This window comes from Acinonyx jubatus, chromosome A2, assembly GCF_027475565.1.
Source record: "Acinonyx jubatus isolate Ajub_Pintada_27869175 chromosome A2, VMU_Ajub_asm_v1.0, whole genome shotgun sequence".
In the NCBI taxonomy this organism is placed as follows: Eukaryota; Metazoa; Chordata; class Mammalia; order Carnivora; family Felidae; genus Acinonyx; species Acinonyx jubatus.
In genome coordinates, this window is record NC_069383.1 from 77,404,890 (window position 1) to 77,410,889 (window position 6,000).

Sequence of the window (6,000 nt, forward strand, 5' to 3'; positions counted from 1 at the left end):
GCTTACTTTATTTTTCAAAAGTGTCAGGTTTGGGCATTAAATTATGTGGCTACCCGTACCCTCTATTCATCTGGCTGAAAACTCGTGTTTCAGCCTTCCCTTGCTTCATCAGCCACGTGACTGTTAAATTCCTCTGTATAACTCTTTTTCCAGGAGAGGACTGATCAATTCCAGGAGTCCAATACATGTCTCTGTAAATACATAATATACATGTAAAAAAAAAGTAAAATTTATATTTAATTTGCTTAAACATAAACCTCATTTATTTTTCACTTCTTTTAAAATATGTTTCCCCTTGGACCATTGGGAAATTCTGATTCTAATTACTGTTGCACAGTATAAAAATGAAAATATTTTATGGGGCGCCTGGGTGGCTCCTTCATCGGTTAAGCTTCCAACTGTTGATTTCGGCTCAGGTCATGATCTCTTGGATTGTGATACTGAGCCCCACCTCAAGCTTTGTGGACCTGCTTGGAATTCTGTCTCTTCATCTCTCTGTGCCCCTCCCCCACTCTCCCCCTTTCTCTCTCTCTCTCTCAAAACAAATACACATAAAAAAAAAAAGAAAATATCTTAGTCTTAATTTTGATTGAAGGTACAAGGCAAGAGGTGTCGACTTCTCCATATTCCTAAGCAAGACTTGCCAGACCACCTGTATCTTTCAACCACACATATCATGAAAGAGTTGAAGTCCAAGAAGCTGAGAGAGGTAGGAAATTGGAGTTTAGAGAGTCTTTGGCATACTCTAAATACGCAGGTAAGAGGGTTGGGGGTATGTGGTTTCCCTCACTTCAACCCTCCTGCAGGGTGCTGCTGGGGAAGCCACTGCTGCGTCCTCTGGAACGAGGGTGATGTAGGAGCCTGCTTTGCATTTCACAGCAGAAAAAACAAATTGCAAAAGGCTGTGTGTAGATCTGTCTCCCAGAGGCCCAAAGAAAAGAAGGCTGAACTTCGTGGGGAGTTGCATTCCCATCTATGACAAGTATAAGGGGATGGTTTTCTATGCGTTGACACAGAGTAGTGGATGTGTTTTCTTAGGTCCTCAGCAGAAAAGCTTGGAGGAAAAACTTGGAATCCTCAGTAGAGGGTCTGTGGGGATCACGGGGCTGCGGTAAGGCAACTGTGCGGGAGGCGTGCTGCACACAGCCATCCGGTACTCAGGTACTCACCAGTGCTTGGGTGCAAGGCTGCATGGACCCCACAGGGGTAGGAGGCTGCCTTTTTGTAATTCACCAGTCTGGGTGTGGGAGGACGTTGGAGCGGTTGGAAGGTGAGGGGCCTTTTGAACTCAGAGGGATGGGAAACTCCATCTCCTGCTTGCAGGGAAGATGAAGATGAGAAGTTGGCTGACTGGGGAGAAGAGCCCTTCAAGGTTCCATCCCTGACTGCCCCCTGCTGCCTTCCCCAGATGGGGGAAGGGAAAAGCTTTAACTCAGATGACTTTGGAATTTTGATTATTACTCTGCCTTGAACCCAATTCCACACGAGTCTGTTTTGTTTTCTTTTGTACTAACGTGGAGGGAGGAATTTTTATCTGCGAACAATCTGAAAGTCAAGGTACCAGCCTTGAACAATGTCCAAGGGGAGAGAGAAGAAAAGCCCCATAGGCAACATCCAGGAGCAGTGAGGAGAAAAAAAACACAGTTGTCTTTGTGGTGTTTTATGAACCTCACTTGTTCAGTATATAAATGTTCTGATCAGTACCTTGGATTCTTTTGCATATTTCCCCCAATTCTCACAAAGAAAAAACGATAGCCCTTGAATATTTACTATGTGTATTGTCTTGTATATTGTACAATTAACGGCCGATTAAGGTTGGTTCTAAATTTTTTTTTAATGTTTATTTTTTATTAAGAGAGAGAGAGAAAGAGACAGAGTGTGAATAGAGGAGGGGCAGAGAGAGAGACACACAGAATCTGAATCAGGCTCCAGGCTCTGAGCCGTCAGCACAGAGCCTGACGCGGGGCTCGAACTCACAGACCACGAGAGCATGGCCCGAGCCTAAGTTGGACGCTTAACCGACTGAGCCAGTCAGGTGCCCCTGATTAAGGTTGGTTCTAAACCTCAATGTTCAAACGTTAAAATAGCTGTCGCCCACAAGTATCTTTTTAAAAAGATTTTAAGACTTTCAATCATTAAATAAATATTAATGAAGTTGGTAGATTCTTCGGAAATACTCATCACAAGAAATTCAAGTATTTGTGTTTCTCATTAGGCTGGAAGTTTCATGAGGGCAGGCACTATGGATGTTACATTTATCATTGTATCACAGTACTTATGGAAGCAATGTGTGTGTGCATAGGTGTGGGGACTGGAAGGAAAAAATTGGTCAATAGACATTTTTTGAGGGAATAAATTAACCTTTAAAGATTAAAAGATCATGTGGACTTACATTTTTATAGTTGGGTAAACTGAGTTCTGTATCTAGCATGTGTTCCCCAGTTTCTATATAGGAGGAGTTTTAAGTAATTAATCTAGTTCATTACTTGTTACTCTGGTTCGCCTACTCTTTGAGGGGAATGGGCATTTGTGCTGTTACTTACCTGTCTCAAGGGCCTAAAACTGCCTGACATGTTGCTGAGCAACCTAGGCATCTGATGAATGGAAGATTAAATGAGTGGGGGATATTCCTCAGGGTTTTGTCTCAATTCAGTATTTTCATATAAGCAAACTGTTTTAGTTATAGGTCTTTTAAAAGTATTTTGTGGGGGGAGTGGGGATAATAGGACCTGATGAAGGCTATAAGCATTAAAAGGGGAGTTAAAGGCTTTTGGCACTGCCCCTGCTTGGAGATAATCTGTGGTCGAATCAGAGCTGTTACACTAGATTTGTGACCCTAGTTGAAATAAATGATGCAGGGGGCACCTGGGTGGCTCAGTCTATTAAGCGCCTTTCAGCTCAGGTCATGATCTCAAGGTTCTTGGGGTTGAGCCCCAAGTTGGGCTCTGTGCTGACAGCCTGGAGGCTGCTGCAGATTCTCTCTCTCTCCCTCTCTCTGTCTGTGCCCCTCCTCTGCTTGCTCTCTTTTTCTCTCTCTCTCAAAATAAATAAATAAACATTAAAAAAATCAAAAAAAGAAAAAGGGAGAAATGAATGATGCATGCACAAACAGTAAAGGAGTTCAGAAGAAGGGAAATCATGTCACTGGTTTGCGTTTCCACCTACGAAATTTTTTTCTGAGATTTTGCAAAGATTTATATTCTGTATTTTATTTTATTATTTTTTTAAGTTTGTTTATTTTGAGAGAGAGAGGGAGGGAGAGAGAGAGCACAAACAGGAGAGGGTGAGAGGGAGAGGGAGGAGAAGAGAATCCCAAGCAGGCTCCACACTGTTGGCACAGAGCCCAACACGGGGTTCCACCGCACCAACCATGAGATCATGAACCGACCTGAAATCAAGAGTTGGACACTTAACCAACTGAGCCACCCAGGCGCTCCTATATTATATATTTTAAAGATAACATCTGTTGATGTTATTTATTTCAATCTTAGGTTGCTTATTTTCTTCCTGAGATTTCACATCAAGTTTTCACCCCTTGAAGTGCCGGCATTCTGATGGAGTCAATCTGAAGTCAGCCATTTAGATCTGAGCAAGGCCCAATCAGTTGTATATGAACGTATGCATGGATGCTTGGATCTATTCAAGTAACATTCATTGGAAACTCTCACATGCCAAACATTATGCCAAATACCCAGGATACCAAGGAGATAAGATGGGGCCCTGAAATTTCTCTTCTGATAATGGCGAGCAGAAATGTCAACAAATCATTAAAAATACATTATGATGGCATATTTAAGAGAGGCCCTTTAGGAAGAATGACCTAGTAGAAGAGGTCACTATATGTTGTTACGATAAAAACCCTGAGCTCAAATGAGGTTCGAATATAATAAACAAGTCAAGAGGCTGCTATTCCATTAGTACTCCACTCCAAGAGTAAACTTTGAAACGTTCATGTGTGAGAAGGAGCATATTAGTTAGAAATGCTTTTTGGTGGCAAATGACACACAGTGCAACTAACTATGGCTTAAATAAACAGTGGTTTTCCAGTTTGTTTATGTACACATATCAAGACTAAGCATTTTTGTCTTTTCCTTCCTGTTGCAATATTGTTGCTCCTGCTCCAGCTATCACATCATTCACTCAGGACACAGGGATAAGCAGCAGCGTAAGATATGTGTGCCCCGTGTATCAAGAATGCACAATCCTTCTCCTGACTACGTACCATGATATCATTTAGATCTAACCGGCAGACCTGTTCGTTTGACTGTCTCCAGCTACAAACTATGTTGGAAAAGTGTGTCATTAGCTTTTCCAGCCTCTTTTATGTAAGCATCAAGAAAGAGGGTAAATGGGATTGACAGTTGGGTCAGTCAGCCAACAGTATGTGGCTCAGGGAGTAATCTTGGTGTTTCCTTCTTAAACTTTTTCTAGACTGGAGATAGCGTTCTGGCCTCTCATTAAGTTTCTGACTCAAAAGTATGGTGGCAGCAATGGATCTTCTATGGAAGGGAAAATGTTTGTAGTTGGCTATTGAGGCATTCAATCCTTGGTCTTATATAAGCTGTGGCCAAATGAACTTTTGGGCCAAGGTCAACTAACTATGATACCTGTTCTCAATTACATTAATACCTGGCACATTCTTCATCTGAAAGCAATGTACATCATTTAAGATTCTTAGGGGCTAAAAGTGTGTCTTTTTTAAGAAATCCTAAATCACCGTGCAGACTACCTGTATTGATGGGTATATGTACAATTTCCAAATGCATTTTGCCATTAGAGCTATTTAGAAGAATGTTCACTGAATATTAAACATGTTTTAAATACATAAAAAAAATGTAAGTGTTAACTCCTGAAGTATAAATATTGCGCAATGAGATACCTCTGGTGGTTCTGGTCTGGGGATTCATTTCCTAATAAATATTTATTGAGGGCCTATTCTGTGCCAGACAGTGTGCTGTATGCTGGGTGTGCAAGATAGATTAGTTCAATATAGCTCTTGGTATTGGGGAGCATATAACCAGAAAAATGCCTTCAATCAGTATGGAGCTTTATTTTTAGGGATATTCCCACCGTATCCCTTAAGACAGTGGGAGATGTCATAAGTTCTCAGTATTGTATCTCAGGTTATCTTAGTCTAATTCACAATATTCTGCTTTTTAAATTTATTTTGTCTTGCTACTTGGTAAATTTTTTTTTCATTACAAACAAAATCAAGCAAACAAAAAAACTTTGATCCCCAATAACATTTCCTTTTTTAATCTTTCATATATTTTAACGATATTTAATAAGTTCTCCAGGTTCATAAATGGATCCACTTTTTAGTATAAAAGGCAAGGTATCTGCAAGGAATCCTTCTTTATAAGGAAAATGAAGGTCCCTTCACCAAGAAAAACATGTTTTTGCTAGACTGATCTGATGTGAGGACACCTTAAGAGAGGAAAGATTCTTTTTTTTCTATGTATGTATGTATGTATGACCTGTTTATTTAATAGAGTGTGTGTGCATGGGGGAGGGACAGAGAGAGAGAGGGAAAGAGAAAATCCTAAGCTCTCAGGACTCTGAGATCATGACCCAAGCCAAAATCAAGAGGTGGATGCTTAAATGATAGAGCCACCCCCCTGCCCCAAGAGAGGAAAGATTCTTGGTGGAAATACCACACAAATGTAAATGTGAAATGTTGAGATTTGCCGTCATTTCTAGGGCAGAATTTAATAAAATAAATTCAGGATTTCAGTAAAGTTTTTTTTTTCTCTCAGAGAAAGCATGTTTTACTTGAATTATCTTAGCAATTGAGTCAAAACCTTAACTAGGCAGTTGTCTCTCTTCTCTGGTTTAATGCGATAGTGGAGGTTCAGTCATGGAGGGCATGATAATTCAATTAGATGTAGTGTCACATCGGTAGTAGCATATGCAAATTGAAAAAATTCCACTCGGCTCGAATTAGAATATCTCAGACTGAAAAGAAGTGTTGGATTAAAGTTCTCAGGGAAGTGTTTATTA